The 18,378-nt window shown below is 34.8% G+C and overlaps 1 protein-coding gene and 1 pseudogene across 1 annotated transcript in view; both read left to right on the top strand.

Moving 5' to 3' along the window:
• Positions 1–6,163: 6,163 nt before the first annotated feature.
• Positions 6,164–18,378, top strand: part of BMP5 (bone morphogenetic protein 5) — a 210,850-nt gene continuing 198,635 nt past the window's right edge. The window contains exon 1 of the mRNA XM_012441611.2: positions 6,164–6,215. The gene's annotated coding sequence lies outside the window, so the exon portion shown is untranslated. The remainder of the gene's footprint in view (positions 6,216–18,378) is intronic.
• On the top strand, positions 9,797–10,536 carry LOC135268310 (nucleophosmin-like; annotated as a pseudogene).

An 18,378-nucleotide genomic window follows, 5' to 3' on the forward strand; every position in this document is an offset into this window, starting at 1 on the left:
GGAGAAGTTGGTGCTAGGATTGCAGCACGAAACAGGGAATGGGCCAAGTCTGCAGCTACAGAGGTAATGCTGGCAGGAAGTGGAGAACAGGAGGACAGACCTTTCTTCCTTCCCCAGAGCCTTACGGTTTTCCTCCATTGCCTACCATTGAAAGATCTTAACAGGAAGCTAACTGGCAAGGGAATGTGGGAAAAGTAGTTGGCAGAATTTTAGCTACAGCATCACAGGGTAGAATACAGAAGGCTAGAATTTTGGTAAAAGACAATAGCAAATTAACTGGCTCCTAAAATAATTATATTAAATATTTGCTATCTACCCCAAAGTTGGATTTGTAGACCTCCCATATCATTGACAGCATCTATCTCTCCTTTAAGCTTCTGTCTCAGAATTTCTTCAAAATATCTTATATTTTAATAACATTTTATGATTTTTCAGTGCAGTTTCACTTATCTCTTTTTGGGCCTCACAACAAAATGATTATTTCTATGTTACATATTTTTTCAGCTTATGTCATCCTTTACGGAAATTTTGGGTTTTTATTGTTAATTTTTTAAAATTATTATTTGAAAATATCTTTGGACTCAGGAAATTTGCAAAGAGTTCAGAATTGTATTACCTCAGCCATATCTGAATGTGCCTGTTTACCTCATAGCCTTGCCAACAGGACATGTCCTCAAACTTTTGGAACTTTGCATTTAAAAATGGCATCTCAGTGTTTTTAAAATCTACATTTCTCTAATTATAACTGAGTTTAAACTTTATTCATACATTGAAGGTTATCTTTATGTATCTCGTATTAATTTTCTGTTTATATCTATTTCTCATTTTTCTACCAGATTCTTTTGGATCTTTGTTCCTCAATTATTAAGAGTTCTTGATATATTGGGAGATTTTATATCTTTGTCTGTGGTATATGTGGCAAATATTTTCCACCAATTTGTTCATTGCTTTTTGAATTTATTTATGGTGTTCTTTACCATGGAAAACATGTATTTTCTTTATAAATTTTTATGTAGAGAAATTTATCAATCTTTTCTTTTATTGTCTCTGACTTTGGAGTTAATGTTGGATAACCTTTATTTTATTACCCTGAGGTGAAAGAGGAACTTTTCCATTCTTAGAGTATTTGTGCGATTTCAAATTTTACATTTAGATGGCTAATCCATTTGAAGTTTATTCTTGTGTGTGGTGCAAGGTGTGAATGTATTTTTCTGTTTTTCTAGATTACTACCAAATTGTCCCTGCAAAATTTATTAAAATGTTCGTATTTTTGTTAATTTAAGATGCCATCTTTATCATCTTCTAAGCTTCCATATATATTTGGATCTACTTTAGGCTTTCTATTGTGTCTCACTGGTCTATTTGTCTTTGTAAGCCAGTACTATGGACTCTGTTGTTTTAATTATACTCTGTAATATGTTTTATTATTTGATTGGGTAGTCTTCTAGTCCCCACTCATACTGGTTCTTTGTCCATATTTTCATAAGTATTACATGCTGTTTCTCTATATAAATTTTAGTATTAACATTTCTAACTCCTAATCTGCTTATTAGTATTTTTATTACCATTGCATTACTTTTATAAGTTAACAAAAGGAGAATTAACATCTTTATAATGCTTCATTTTCCTGTCTAAGAATAGGAAATGATATCCCATTTGTGCAAATTTTAGTTTGTGTCTTTTGGCATGGTAAATTTTGTTCTTTTAGGTTATGCACAGTTCTTAAGTGTATGTAATATTCTCTGTTGCTATTATAAATGAAAGTTTCTCTTCCTACATAGCTGAACTTGGTTATTATTTGTGTGTTTGAAGGTCTTTAATTTTTTACCTCAATTTTGTATCCTGCTACCTCACTTAATTATTTATGTTGAGTTAGTTTTATGATTCTTAGATTTTCTAGGTATACTCTTATGTCATCTATAAATAGTTTTACTTATTTCTAAACCCATCATATGCCTTTATTTATTTTGTCTAATTGCATTAGTTAATATCTCTATTATAACGTAGAATAGTACTGGAGATAGTAGGCATGTTTGCCTTGTTACTGATATTAGGGAAACGTCTCCTGTGTTTTTCTACTAAACCAGACACTAGCTTTAAGACTAAGATATACATATTTTACAATATTAAGAAATATTGCTCAATTTCTATTTTTGAGTTTCTTTTTTTTTATCATTAATGGGCATTGGATTTTGTCAGAGACTTTCTTAGCCCCTTTGGTGACAATCCTATGATTTTTTTCCATAGATTTATTAATGTGGTATATGATAGTAATGGATTTCCTAATATTGGACCACCTTGTACTCTTAGAATAAATATACTTAGTCATTGTGTAGCATTTTCAATATCTGGTATTGTATTATGTTTGCTAGCATTTTACTTAGTATTTTTTACATATGACTATATGAGAGATACTGGTATGTAATTTTCTTTTTCTGTCTTTATCAGGTTTAGGTTTCAGTGTAACATTTGTTTCATAAAAGGAATTTGAAATTTTTCCTTTGTTTTATCTGGAATAATTTATAGAGCATTGGACATTTCTGGTGTTTGAAGGTTTGACAGAATTATCCTCTAAAACCATTTGAAGTTTGTGTGTGTGTGTGTGGAGTAGTTCCTGTTGTGATATGTTCAAGTCCGAATTTCTAGAATCTATGAGGATGACCTTATTTGGAAAAAGAGTCTTTGGGTCTTTGCAGATATAATTAAGGTAATGATCTTAAGACAAGATTTTGAATTAGAGTGGGCCCTAATTACAATGGCAGGCATCCTTATAAAGAGAGACAGAAAATGATGGAAGACACAGACAGAGAAGGCCATGTGAAGGTGCAGGTAAAGATTAAATTCACACTTCCACAGCCCAGGGAATGCCCACAACCACCAGAAGCTAGAATAAGTAGGGAAGCATTCTTACTTAGAAACTTCAAAAGGAGTATGGCCCTGCCAACCTTTGATAGTAGATTTCTGTCTACCGAGTGGGATAAAAAATTTCCGTTTTAAGTTATTAAGTTTGTGAAAATTTCTGGCAGCAGCCTTGGAAAATTTATAGTTTCTTAATAACTGGTTTTTTTTTTGAGATTGGTCTTTGAAAGGTTTCTAATTCTAATAATGTGAATTGTAGTAGTTGGTATTTCCCTAGAAAATTATCTATTTTATCCAAGTTTTAAAATGTATTTGTGTAGATGTCAGTAAGTTATTTTTTTCTGATTAACAATTTTTCTTGTTTATTTTTCCATTGACATTGCTTGTTTCTTATGAGTTCTTTTGTTTCTGTTGATCAACCTAGGTAATAGTAATTACATTTTTAATTTTTTCAAAAAATCCATATTTTTGATTTATTAATTGGATGTACTATTATTATAGACTCTGCCTCGTTATTTTCTTTTTTACCTTATTTCCTTATGTTCTCTTTTGGGTTACTTTGTCATCCTGTTGTTCATTAGTTTTTTTAAATGGTAAATAAATTCATTTAGTTATTTTTACTGACAAAAGCATTCAGTATTAGAAGTTTTCCTTTGATCACCACTTCAAATATATCCCATGGATTCTGGTATGTACTGCTTTTATTTTCATTGTCATTATTTTCACCTAATGTTGTTTAATAGAAGTTTTTGCTGTTGTTGTCATCGTGTGTGTGTGTGTGTGTGTGTGTGTGTGTTTTAATATGCCACAATTTTTATTGCAACGTGGCCATTTTTGTGAGGGTGGGGAGTTTGATCTCAAAACAATGTTCCATTTAAGGCTCTTTTATACAGAAATTGCCATCATGACTGATAATCAAAATATCTTTAGTGTTGCAGGACTCACATGGTAAACATAAAACTCCTACACTTATTCAGTAGTGTACACTCAATGGAAAACAAATAGGAATTAATAACAGCTATTTAAGAAGATATGCAGGTAACAGGAATGAACACTGAGGTACTAGGATAAGTTGATGACACAGTTAACAAAACTTAATTGGCATTCCTTTTAGGGTATTAAACTTGTTACAAAAAGTGCTTTTAATGCATAGTGTTATATCCGTGCTGCCATGTCACAAAAATAGGCTTGCCAAGGCAGGTGAGGTGTATGAATGCTCAAGCCTTACAGAACTGCAATCAAGTGCAACTATAAATAATACTGAAAAAAGTTGACCATCTGACCAGTGGATAATACTTTCGAGGCATTCAGTTAGCTTATCCTTTGTAGCATTCTAAGCTATTCACATTGACGATCACATTCATTGTAGTGTCTGCTGCAAGGGATGCATATAACCAGTTGTTTAATTTTTGTGTGGAAAGACCTGTACTTGAACATGTGAGTAAAATTTGTCCAAGTCCCCAACCCACATCTTATGAAATGTACAATGATTTTCCTGTGACTTCTGTGAATTCTCAGGGTTCTAGAAGAGAACTAGCCCAAGGTAAGTTAGCAACACTCAATCTGAGAAATACAAATATTTAGGAAATTTCATCTGTTGGGTTCACAAGTAAAATATTGGGGAGTGAGGCAATTGGTCCCATTTCTTCTTATTTTCAGCTGTATCCAAATAAATACACTTTTTTTATGCTCTTCTTTTCATACTGCCCATTGTAAAATTTTTTTTTAATATTATATATATATTTTTTCCAATTTTTTTTATTGCATTTTAGGTTTTGGGGTACATGTGAAGAACATGCAAGATTGTTGCATAGGTACACACATGGCAGTGTGATGTGCTGCTGTAAAATATTTTGATTAAAAAATGTAAGTAGGCTATGTAAAAACTGAAACAGGCTAGACTCAAACTACAAAATCTAACTCAGAAGCCAGTTCTACAACATAAGTTTATTAAATTGATGAAATTTTTTTTTGCATTAGAAATTAGTTTTTCAGAAATCTACCCTTGAATAAAGAGTAAGATGTTAGAGGACATTTTGGTATGACATTTCACATATTAAAGTTTCTTATTGGGTAATTTAGTTGCATGACTTTATAAATTCACTAGCTTAACTTTAATTTTGATATATAGATTAAATATAAAACCAATAATGATAAATTTAAGGATACAGTAGATATCTTTGGAAATTTTGACTTAAACCTAACTTCAAAATCTTTAATTATTTGAGCATATCATCTGGCTTTTCTTTTGTTATCAGTTTAAGAGGTACTGTTGGTCTTAAATAACATCTTTCTTGACTCTTAACAGCAAATGTGAATGTTTGAATGTTGGCCTAGTTTGAGATTAGTTTTAAAATAAGTAAAAAAAAATTGAAGAAGCCTAATTTATTAAAGCACTTAAAATACTGTATAAAATAAATCAAGTCTCTGAATTCTTATGCTTAGATAGGAAAGCAGTGTGAGTAAAAATAATATCCTAGGCCTATTAAATTATCATTACAATACTGTAGGTATTTAATGGACATGGTGAGTGGAATGAAATTGTTCAAAATTTCCTTTGAATAAAAATAAATCAATGACATATTTAGAGAATGAAAGGTTGAAAAGAATAATTAGTAATGTCTGTTGAAACTGAAAGTTTAAGATGAGTTTTAATAGCGAGTTCATCTTTGATTGCTTAACAGGAATTTAACTGGTTAGTAGCATTCTCAGTAGTAATGTGCAATTTGGTAATAAAACTCATACATAACCCCCCTAAAAACATTGAACAAAATAAAAAATATATACCCTATTTTATAAGTAAAATCAACTGCTGGTTAACTATGCCAGATTTATAATTTAGAACATGTAATTGGCCATTAATCAAGTATAGCACAATAGTTATTGTGTATTTTAAATGAATGCTGAAAGGAAATATTTAACAAATCATCTAAAGTTTATTTAGATGGTTCGTGGGATTTGGAAACTGAGAACTGAAATTTATCCTATGGGCTCTTTAAACCTGATTCCTGCATTGAATTGTGTTGGTAGCACCATGTAAGTGCAAGCTTTAGTCAGAGAAGAGTGATTAAACTCCCAGTTTCTAGATTAAATAGAGAAAGGAAACGGAATGAAATCTATCTCTACATGAACACATCACACCTCTTATTAACAATACTCCCACTATACAGGGTAAACTAGAAAGACGTGTAATACCTCAATCCTATTATTCAGTAAAAACAAGGAAAATGCAAATCATAATCCAGGATTTTACTTGGATAAATGAGAGATTATTTGGTTGAAAGGACCATTGTGTGGAAGATGAGAAGGAGAAATAAAAGTTCCAAACAGGAGCTCCGAGAGACATGAAGAGGGAGGTAGGATGTTATTTTTACTTTGTCACATTCAACTCTAGGAATACATAGGGAAAATGAGGAATGCAGACTAAGTGATGGTGGTCTCCTTGTCAACATGACAGACATCTCATTTACATTTCATTAGGATGAGCTTGCACATTGGTGTTTGGAAATTTTCCAGTAGTTATTTCACTACCTTAGGTGTGTATATATATGTATATATTATTTGTTTTTATATTTATATACTTTTCCAGAAACTCCTGAAAATTATCAGGCTGTCTGATACTTTAAAGAACTGAACTATTTTCTGACATTTTCTGATGATTTATTCTCTGCTAACCCAATTCTATGACTTGAACATTGGTTCTCAGTGGTGCACAAGAATGTTAGTGAGTCACTAAGTTGCTCTGGAATCATTCAGGCTTGGGAGATCTTGACTTTAAGAAGTCAACACTTCCCTGAACACCTAATTTTATCTGAAGTACAAACCAAATATCTCTTACATAACCATTTATAATTTTAACAGAGAAATTCTAAATTCATATAAATCCTCTCACTCTCCATTCTTTACACTTCACTAGTCATTCACTTCTTCATCCACTTCAGAAATTGTCCAAGAACTGTGCTGTCTGCTGCCAGAGAGTTAAAAAAGTAAGCAGAGGAGAGTCATGCCTTCAACAAATATTTACTGAGAAACTCCCGTGAGGCAGACTATAGGATGGTGTTTAAATATTATTTTAATTATTCAGAAAAACCTCCAGAGTGTTTGCTTCTAACTTTTGTGACAGAGGGAAGAATCCTGTGAAGAAAACGTTAAATCCATATCCAATCTGCTTTTGAGAAAACAGTGACCATGCATCTGAAATAAAAGTAAATTTACCAGATGCCCCAAAACAACAACAACAAATTTAAAAATACCAGTTTTTGTACCTTTTAAATAAATTTTTGCGGTTTTCTAGTATTCCAATATTGTAGTCAAACTCATTCATATTTTGTATAAATTTCAAATTGTCATTTTTTAAAAGGCAAAAGCCATGTTCATACTTTAAAGATTTTTCTGAAACCCAGCTTCACCATAAAATAGTTATATTAATGAATCAGGTTTTGGTTTATTTAATATTTCTTGCATTTTCTCTTGCTAACAACCTTTTCTAAAATCGTATTGAAAATGTTTGTCATATTGAATATATTAATGCCTCACAGCCATCTGACTTACAGAATCAATAAAGTGATTTATAGGTTAGTACTTTTATATACTCCTGTCTTCTCAGTATTATTTTAATATTCTGGTACCAGAGAGCTATTAATACATTTGTTCATTCCTTCATTTATTCATTCTCTCATTTAGAGTGTAGACTCTACTGGGAGTGTCTGTTTATTGTTTTCTTCTAAGACTTGCAGCTGTCTCCTTTGCTTAAAGCCCACTAGAGAATCTGGACTGGAGGCTAATCAAAGCAGGCTTTCTACACATGGTGAAAAACTCCAGCATTTAAAACTTGGTTTCTGCTAGCAGCCATGTTTTCTTTTGTATGGACTAGAGAAATGGACAGAGGGTATAAATGAAAGATAGGTGACAAGAAGAGAGATGGAGGAAGAACCTTGACAGCATTCAGTTCCCAGGCTTCAATTGAATCTGAAACCCAACTCTATTTCTGCTCTTGGAACTGAATAGTCCCTGTTTCTTTTCTATAAATTCTCATACATTTAACCTAGTCTCAAGGCAGAGCCTCTTAATTGTAAGTAATTCACTTCTAACGAACATAATTTAATGAATTTCTAATGGCAGTGGACTATGTGTAGGCTCTAGGAAACAAAGATAAAGACAAATAAGACATTACCCCGATCGCCAGCACCTGTAACTTACACAAGTGCTCGCGAGCACAAGGGAATGCAGACAAAGTGTATGTTAAACACTGGTGGATTTCTCATAATACCTAAAAAAGTCAATAGGGGTCTCTCAAGATTCACTGAACCACTTTCGCAATGAATTTCCAAAGTACAAAGTATTTATGGGCTTACACATTTTCTTTTCATAATATTGGTAATAGGTTACACTAAGCAATTATACAGGAGTAAATGAGGTGGATTTTACTTTACAGTGCCCAAACGTTTGCTATCCTCTGAGATGCTGAAAATACCTTCTTTATAAGAGTTGAACTTTCCATTTCAAATACAGAATTATAATTAGAACAATTGTCTTAGTTGTTACTGAGGGGACTGCAGTATACCCATGCAATACTTAGAAGACCCTATAAGACAAGAGACTCCCACACGAGGCCCTTGTGTATATATCAAGACTAAAGGACAATTAATCTGTAAGAAATAGGAAAACCTAGATTAAAGTGAAGATGTTGCCCATATTCCTATTGACAATATTCTCAATGATAATAGAATGAATGGCTTTTTTTTTTTCCTCCTCGTTTGTGGGGTTTTCAGCTAGGGTTATGTTAAGACAATTTTAACTAGTGAACAGAGATTAGTTCTTGACCTTCAAAATATTTTGCTGATTCCTGTACACAGTTAGTCCCTTTGTCTGAAGCTGCAAGTATGCTATGTGTTCAAGGTCAGCTCAACTGTATTATCAATTACACATGATTAGCCAACTAGGTGATTAAGGAAAATAATAACATCACTGGTTATGTGATATCCCCTGAGATAGGAATCTGGTGAACCAGACATGTGTCTGTGTTAGTTTGTCAGGGCTGCCATAACAAAATACAATAGACTGGATAGCTTAAACCACAGAAATTTACTTTTCAGTTTTGGGGGCCGTAAGTCTGAGTTCAAGGTGTTAATACTTTTGATTTCTTCTGAGGCCTAACTCCTTAGTTTGTAGATGGCCATTTCTCCCTATAGCTTCACACTGTCTTCCCTCTGTGCATTTGTATTTGTATTCTAACATCTTCTTAGAGGGACATCAATCATATTAGATTAGGACCCAGTCATATAACAACATTTTGCCTAAATTACCTTGTTAAAGATTCTGTCTCCAAAAGCAGTAACGTTCTGATGTTCTGGGGTTAGGACCTTAGCTTATGAGTTTTGGAGGGACACAGCTCAATCCATAACCAGAACAGATGGCTTAACTATATTGCCATCTACAGATGATTAGTGGGTAGCTTATTAAAAACAAAACAAAACAGGTTAAGCCCTGGTGTGATTCTGTCTTGCACAGCTGTTCTCTGGAGCAGTAGTTGTTTATCTCCATCTGCCTTCTCTCCCATTTGAGTGCCACCAACCACCCCATGGAAGATTCAATGGACATGGAAAGGATCCCCTTGAGGCCTCAGAATTACCTTTTTGGTTGTGAACTAAAGACCAGCAAAGATGAACACTTTAAGGTGGATAATGCTGAAAATGAACACCAGTTATCCATGTTCTCACTCATAGGCAGGTGTTGAACAATGAGAACACATGGACACAGGGAGGGGAGCATCACACACAAGGGTCTATTTCGGGGGGCCAAGGGAAGGACAGCGGGGGGGGCGGGTGGTGGGGAGGTCAGGGAGGAAAAACGGGGAGAAATGCCAGATGTAGGTGATGGGGGGATGGAGGCAGCAAACCACATTGTCATGTGTGTACCTATGCAACAATCTTGCATGATCTACACATGCACCCCAGAACCTAAAGTACAATAATAAAAAAAAGAATGGTCAGTTTAGGGCCCTGTGCAAAAGATAAATTGCACATTGTTGAAACAGAGGCAGTAAGTTATGAAGGCAGTCCAATTAACACTGGCAACTTTGAAAATGTCTGTACAGCCAACGGTTTTCCTTGTGGGCTTTGAAATAACACCACCCATGGTCTTACGGTTCAAGTGTGGTTCAGGGGCTGTGCGTATTAGTAGCTGTGGAAGAAGATGAATCGGGAAGCAGAGGAGAATGTGAAACTCTTAACTGTATCTTGAAAGTGATCTTCCCCTGGAGGTGATAACAATGTTCCACTGAAAAAAGTAAAACTTGATGCTGGTGAAGATGATGATGATGATGATTTTGATGATGAGGAAACTGAAGAAAAAATTTCAGTGAAGAAATCTGTAGAATATATTCCTGCCAAAAATGCACAAAAGTCAAAATACAATGGAAAGACTCAAAACCATCAAAGCTAAGATCAAAAGGTCAAGAAGTGTTAAAAAAAAAAAAAAAAAAAAAAAAGGAAAAAACTTCTAAAACACAAAAAGACCCAGTTCTGTAGAAGATATTAAAGCAAAAATGTAAGCAAGTATAGGAAAAGATGGTTCTCTTCCCAAAGTGGAAGCCAAGTTCATCAATTATATGGAAAATTGCTTCCAGGTGACTGATCAGAAGACTAAGTTCTCTGGTAGTGGAGGAAGTCTCTTTAAGAAAACAGTTTAAAGAGTTTCTTTTTAAACTTTAAGTTTAGGGATACATGTACAGAATGTGCAAGTTTGTTACATAGGTAAACTTGTGTCATGGGATTTGTTGCACAGATTATTTCACCACCAGGTATAGTAAGCCTAGAAACCATTAATTATTTTTCTTGATCCTCTGCCTCCTCCCAACTTCCACCTTCCAATAGGCCCCAGTGTGTGTTGTTCTCTTCTATGTGTCCATATGTTCCCATCATTTAGCTCCCACTTGTAAGTGAGAACATGTGGCATTTGGTTTTCCATTCCTGCATTAGTTTGCTAGGAATACTGGTCCTCAGCTTCATCCATGTCCCTGCAAAAGACATAATACTGTTATTTTATGGTTGCATAGTATTCCATTATGTATATGTACCACATTTTCTTTATCTAGTCTGTCATTGATGGGCTGTTACAGATTTTCTCTTATTTCATTTTAGAAACCGTTGATACGTGGCTGTCCTTTTTGTAATGCAAAGTAAGAACATTCCCTACCATGTTTGTTAAATGTTGTCCAGGTCCCACTGCTAAGAATATGTTGTCCAAAATGCCTGTTTAGTTTTTAAAGATGGAACTCCAGCCTGTGTTTGGTTTTAAGTATGTATGGGATATTAGGATAGAGCAGTAATAGAGGTCAGACATAGAATATGTGGCACACAAAAATGCACGTATGAAATAAACTTAACAAAGTAAAAAAAAACAAAAAACCCACACAGGTTAATGAGACTGATTGTGTGTGATGTGTCCTGGGATAGGAATCTTGTCAACCAGACCTGTCCTGTTGCTATGGTAAAGGAGATTTGGACCTTTAAAACTGTGGTTGCCCAGAACTGGATTCAAGTACTTGGAAATAGTTTTTCTAAAATCTGGCCCTGTTTTAACTCATAGTTTAAATTTATTTCTTAATTTTCTGATGTATAAAAAAAGTATTGACAAACCTAATCAATGTCCTGAATTAAAGTATCTGTGTGTATGTATAGCTGTGTCTGTACTCAATTTAAACATCTTGTGGATATTCATTAATAAGAACTCTTCCAACTTTCGCTAATAGAGAGTTGGCTACTATGATGCGGATAGGTGGTTATTGTGTTTTTCTTTAAGCATGGTTCCTTGGAGAGTTGCATTCCCTGTTAAGCACCAAAAACAGTCCACTCAGTAGAAGAGTTGCTAACCATCAGCTATTAAGTAGTACTGCCTCTAAAAAAAAAATAAAAATCAAAAGAAGAGAGCCATCTGGGATACAAGAAAACATTTTTATAAGTCTCCACAGAATCCTTAGAAGAGTACATATACAAGGAGGGAAAGAAGTCCAAATCTTTGGAAAACCAAAGGGTGATTTATAAAAAAGAAAAATAGTGTAATGAAAAGAAGGCTAGCAAAATTAATTAATGCTTACCATATGACATTTAAAGTTAAAACTAAATTTGTTGTTAATCTCTTTGTGTGTTTAATGTTTACTTAAGTGTGTCTTTATTCTTAAATACCTATTTTCAGCTTTCCAATGTTTTTCAAAATAATTATTCTATGCAATATACTATGTATGTACTAGAATTTTTAAGGGGTCAGGGAGTTGGTAGAGTTTATACTGAATGAGCCACTAGGTTGAGTAAGAAGATCCCGGGAAACTAAGTGCTTTATTGTCTCCAAACTCTGTAGCACAGCAAACATTTGAGGAATATAGTATCTTTCATTAACCATAGAAAGACTTTAAAGGCAACTTATTAATGCAATACAGATTTTACAAATCAGCTGCAAAAATGGATCATCGTCCATTTAATCAGCTATTAAATATGGGTCTGGAACAACTGGATGAGCTTGCTTGTATTCAGAGGAAAAAATTGGTCAGGTGCCATTTCTTTGAAATAGTACCTCTTGTTCATCTGTAGCAGCACAGAAAGATAAAACTAAAGTAAAATTAATGTAGAGTCTTAGAAGCTGGAGTAGCTGTTTGGAAGTTGGGAGGAGGGAGAGGATCCAAGAGTAATGATGTCTTATGCCTTGGCTCATAACCAGGGAAGAATGAGGAGGCAAGCATTCATCTGAGCCCAGATCTTGAGTAGTTCTAAAGAATAACACATATTTAGGATGTTATCTGGTAGGAAAGTAAGAGGCCCAACCCCTTCTCTCAGTTGAATACTTCGGCCATAATTCTTAGACCTCCTTACCTAAACTCCTGCTCTAAACATTAAAAATGCCTATACTGCCCCCACAGTTGTACGCTGATTGTGCGTGCGTGCATGTGTGTGTGTGTGTGTGTCGCTTTTTGTTTCTTTCTTCTAGAAAAAGTTGCTAAATTCAGTAATGGAAAGTGATTCAACATGAATGACTGTAATTAAGAGTGACATATAGACAGTGCTGCATAACAGGAGTATGAGCTGAAGAGTCAGACTGTTGGCTGGGCATGGTGGCTCATGCCTGTAATCCCAGCACTTTGGGACATCGAGGTGGGAGGATATCTTGGGCCCAGGAGTTGGAGACCAATCTGGGCAACATAGTGAGATACTGGCTCTACTAAAAACCCAAAAAATTAGCTGGCTGTGGCAGTGCATGCCTGTGATCCCACCAGCTACTCAAAAGGCTAAAGTGGGAGGATTGCTTGAGCATGGGAGATTGAGGCTTCAGTGAGTCGTGATAGCAGCACTGCACTTCAGCTTGTGTGACAGAGAGAGATCCTGTCTCAGAAAAAGAAAGAGTCAGATTATCTAGGTTCAAACTCTTGTCCTGTCAGTGTGATCTTGGGCAGGTTATGTCATCTTTTCTTGCCTCAGGCTTCTCCTTTATAAAATAGGTATAATAATAATGTGGCTGCCTTGTATGGTTGTAAGAATTAAATCTGAATAGTATGATATACATAAAAATCATATTGGAGTCATATTTATCATATATTGAACCATTTATCTTAAGGTAAAAGTGATAGCCAGCCTTGTTTACCAGATAAAATACCTACCTATAATTAACCATCCTGGTAACTTACCAAACATTTGACAATTTTTTGGTAGGTTTTTAAAAACCTACCAAAAAATCCTGCTAGATATTTTTGTCTATCCTAAATATATATGGTGTGCCTGATCTTTCCTGATAGTTTTGATCAGGACCTGCCTGTACAAGTATGATATGTTTGTAGGAACTATCTGGGATTATCTGCATACCTCAGTTGCTCCAGACAGCCAGCCGCCTCCCCTCCTTTGCCGCCTCCTTCCATTTTCTTCTCTTCTTCCTTTCATTTGTCAAATATTTATGTACCCAATTGAAAGCATTACACTAGGGTTTTAGACATGAGTAAAGCCAAAGCTTCTAACTTCAATCAACTGACAGTGGAGACTTACTGAGGGGACTGAGTTTGTGGCACAGTTAAGTAAGCAATTGATTTCAGTCGAGCTTGGTAACTGCTATCCCAGAATGAAGCACAGAGTTATAGGTGAGCTATCATGAGGGACATTTAACCCAAACTGGGCAGTGGTCTAGATGAGGATGTGGAGAGCTTTGGGCAGAGCTCCCTGAGAAATACCAAAACTGATTCATCCTGCTCACTGAAAGATGAATTGGCAAGATTTGGATGGGAGAGACTGTGAAGGGATGGAGGATTAGGAAGACATGGTCTAGAGTAATGCCAGTTGGCATATTGAATAATCTAGAGGTGAGGTGTTTCACATATTGGGAACACATAAATCAATCACGGAAGTGCAGGAATCTGGTGAGTTACGAAGGAGGTCCAGTTAGTAAAGGCCTTTTTAGTCCATGCCAAGGAGCTTGAGATTTTCTCAGAAACTTTGAAGAGCCATTAAACTTTAAGGCAGAAAATGGCATGACCTGATTAGAATTCTAGAAGAAATCTTCTCAGCACTGTGGGGAATAGATTTGAAGGAGCTAAGATTGGAAGTCAGGAGGCCAGTGGAAAGGACATTGTTGCGTATGAGAAATTGGAGCCTAGGCTAAGGTGGTGTCAGTGGGGTGAATGACGTGGATAGATTTGAGAAGTGCAGTTCTCAGAACTTGGTGGCTGCTCAGATTTGGAAAGTGAAGGGAGAGGGAATCCATCAGGATGACATTTGCTGATTAGAATGGGGAAACTACAGGTAGTAAACACAGTCACTGAGATAACTGGATAAAGATACGGAGATGGCTTAAATCCATACCTCAGCCTCTGTAGAATATATCTATAGAGTCTGAAGCTCAAACTATGTGGAATATAGAAATAGACTAAGGGGTCATGAGACTATAGATGATAGTTGGAGACATGGGATTACATGTAGCATGCAGGTAAAGGGTGTGGCGTGAGATGAAAAGCTAAAGACAAAGGGCTTTGGAGCACATACATCTACAGTGTGGTTACACTTTGCATTTGGCAGGTGAGGAATGGAGGAGTAGGAAGCTTCTGTCAAGACATTCATTGAATATGGGAATGAACATAGTCAAGCAGCCAGGGCAACAGCCTTAAAATTCAGAAGAGCAATTTTGTACATGAACATGAAGGGGCAAAGAACTAGGGTGTAGAAGAGAAGTCACCAACTGAGAAGGCTGTGGCAGAAAATTGATCTCTGAGGAGAACCAGGTTTTACTTAAAGAATGCAGGTGCAGAGAGCATGCAGGGAAAGGTGAATGAAGGTGAGATTGGTTTAAATAAATAGAATCAACTCAGGTTGATGGTGAAGGTAACAGTGGGAAAATGGATTTTTGAAGTAGTATAGCAGTGTAGACATGATAGTACCAGAAGATGAAACATGGTCAGAGAGGTGAGCATGTGACAGTGACCAAGGACATTAGTAGAAGTCTTATGTAAAGCTGCTTCTAGAAGGCCCAGGCTGAAATGGAGTGAGTGCATTTTGACATTAGCAGTGGGAGCCTTGGTGTCTTGCCACTGTAGATTTCCCTTCTAGCATCAGAGACTTGGTTTTCATCAAATGTTCTTGTGACTGGATTGAACTAGACATTTTCCTTTGATTCACAGTGGAGAAAGTTAGCAGAAAGTGACTCTGAACAGGCCCATTCTGCTTCTGCCTGATCCCCAACTCTTTAAGGATGAGAGAGTGTTTTCATTCATACCATGCACCTAAAAGAAGGCAATTAACCTTTCTTGAGCATCTACTCTATTCCTAGAATTTGGAACATCTTATATCACCTCAATTATTTTACATATAAGGAAATAAATCCATCAGGTATAAGTAACTTGGGGTCACAAAGCTATGAGGTCACAGAGCAGATGTCTCATAAATTAGCTTTTGTAATTTTCCATTGTGATTAATGCTTGATTATTAAATTGTTATTTGTGAAGAAGAATCCTCTCCACTCCTACCACTGTGGCAAGTTAGTTATCATTAGAATAAAAAAATCACAGTTATTATAAAAATAGAAGTTAAAGTTTATTGCCTGCCTGTTCAGGCACTGTGCTAATCACCTTTTATGAATTATTTAGGTTAAATCAAAAAGCAGCTGCATTAGATAAGTATATTGCCATCCTAAACTTATAAAGAAGAAAACTGAGGCTTAGAGAGATTACTTAATTCACCAGCATTACATAAAAATAACTGCCAGAGCCAAGAACTTGAATCAGAGCCCTTTAACTTTGAAGCCCGTTCTTTAAAAAGGTGGTCCTGAATTTAGTTCACCTAGAAGTATTTTTATTGAAGTCTAATTTTATATTTTGTCTGTTGGCTTGAAAAAACTGCATTTGTTGAGGTCTTTGTTCATCAGGTGGTTCAGTGCTCTGTATGTAAAGAAAGAGGATCGGGGAAGAGAAAAACACTAAGACAGCAAATTAAAGATGAGAAAAGAGAAGCAATCACTGATAAAGAGGAGATTAAGATAATAAATAAAGAATAGTAAGTAAAATTTCATGCTAACAAATTTGAAAATTTGGATGATTTGGGTGCTTTTCTAGGAACATACAGCAAATACAGGTAAAATTGAGTTTGCCAGAGGAGAAATAGAAAAATCTAAATAACCACTGAAGAAACTAGAAAAATTGTTAAATAATCACCACAGAAACTAGTGCCAGGTTTAGTTAGTTTTAAGAGGAAAACCTAGAAGCATGAAATATTTCTATGTGATTTCAGCTATTCCAGAGCCCCCCCTTACAAAATTTGTCAAATATATGTATTTTTTTTTTTACAAATTCAATATTAGTGACACAGCACAGAAAAATAAAACCCCAGACTAGTTGCAATTATCATTATTTACTATTTCAAAATCTTGAAATATCGAGCAAATCAAAACAAGAACAATAATTGTTACAATTTGCCATAATGTGGAATAGGAAAAAAATGATCAAGTTAATAGATATTAAAGGATTATAAAATATACATTCCTGATAAAGAAAGAAAAAACTTCTGTGAAAGTACATACACATTATGTGATTTTGAAAATATAAATCTTAAAGCAATTGGCAGCACTATGTATAATGGTACAAAATTTGAGTCTGTTACAGTACTGTCAGGAGCAAGATTAAAATGCTCATTTCCACTACTATCAGTGAATATTGCTTAAATATATTTAAATAAAAAGCAGATTATAAATGACAGAACAATATACCAGGTTTCATTATGTGACTATATTCCATAAGAATCATAAAAAATTACTAGAATCATGCCTACTTATACTAACATTTATTGAACACTTAAAATCACTATGAAAATTACACTGCATATTTTATCAAATGTAATGCTCCTAATATCCTTAGGTAGAGTCCATTAAAATCCTAACTTTATAGATAAGAGAATTGGAACCTGAATATATACTTAAGGCTTCAGAGAGAACACAAGGCAATCTCAAGCCCATGGTTCCTTGTTTGACTCAGAACAATGTCTTCAAATCAGTGCTCTACTGTTGGAACAAGAGAGTTCTGTAAGATGGTTAGCAAGAAACAAATGCATACAGTCCAGCTCATACATAACATCTATATACTATCATGGGAAATGTAACAGGAAAAGTATCCCATTATACAATTGCAACAACAAAATTATGAAAGTAAAACAGAGCAATGACAATTAAAACCCCTTTGGATAATTTACCAAAAAATACTATATGAAATAAACAAGGTCCACTAAAGAGTATAAAGGATGACTTAATAAATGGAAAGATACATCCTGTGCTTGGATAAAAAACTTCTATACTATTAACACTTCCTAAATTAGTCTATAAGTCAACGTAATCCAATCAAAATGCTAATAGTTCCATTTGATAAAATGTTTTCATAGTTTATTTGAAAGAAAAAAATATAAGACTCAAGAAAATTATTGAAAAGAAATGTAATAATGGGGTGTTTGCCATTCTGAGTATTGTAGGCATATGCATTTTTCACCCCTGCTGGTTTATATGATGGAGTACTATCTAACTGTGAGAAAGTGTGATGTTTATCCGTATTCATACACACATAATGTATTGAATTGAAAAAGCAGAGTAAAAACAACATGTATAAAATGAAATTGTTTGTGTAAAGTGATACATGTTTATAATTAATACACATAGAATTCTGGAAGGATGTGTACCAAAATGTTGGTGAATGTCTATGAACAGTGATACTTTGGTAGGTGGTGGTGGTTTTCTTTTAGATACTTTCTGTATTGTTTACATTTGGTACAGTACACATCTATTAACTTCATAAGACAAAAAGTCTAAGCAAAAGGGTAAATCATTTAGTGGATAATGTTAGATTCAAATACATGAAACCAAGGTTTGCTGTTTGGCTTGTAGGAAGAGGTTCTGGAGAAATGGTATTAAGTGTGCTTTTCCACCAAGTGTGTTGTATCATAGTAATTGGCACTTAGCTAAGCCCATTAACCACCTTGTTGATTAGTCTCTAACTGAAATACCATGTATTTT

This window comes from Aotus nancymaae, unplaced genomic scaffold, assembly GCF_030222135.1.
Source record: "Aotus nancymaae isolate 86718 unplaced genomic scaffold, 86718_ANA_hifiasm-v0.15.2.pri h1tg000040l, whole genome shotgun sequence".
In the NCBI taxonomy this organism is placed as follows: Eukaryota; Metazoa; Chordata; class Mammalia; order Primates; family Aotidae; genus Aotus; species Aotus nancymaae.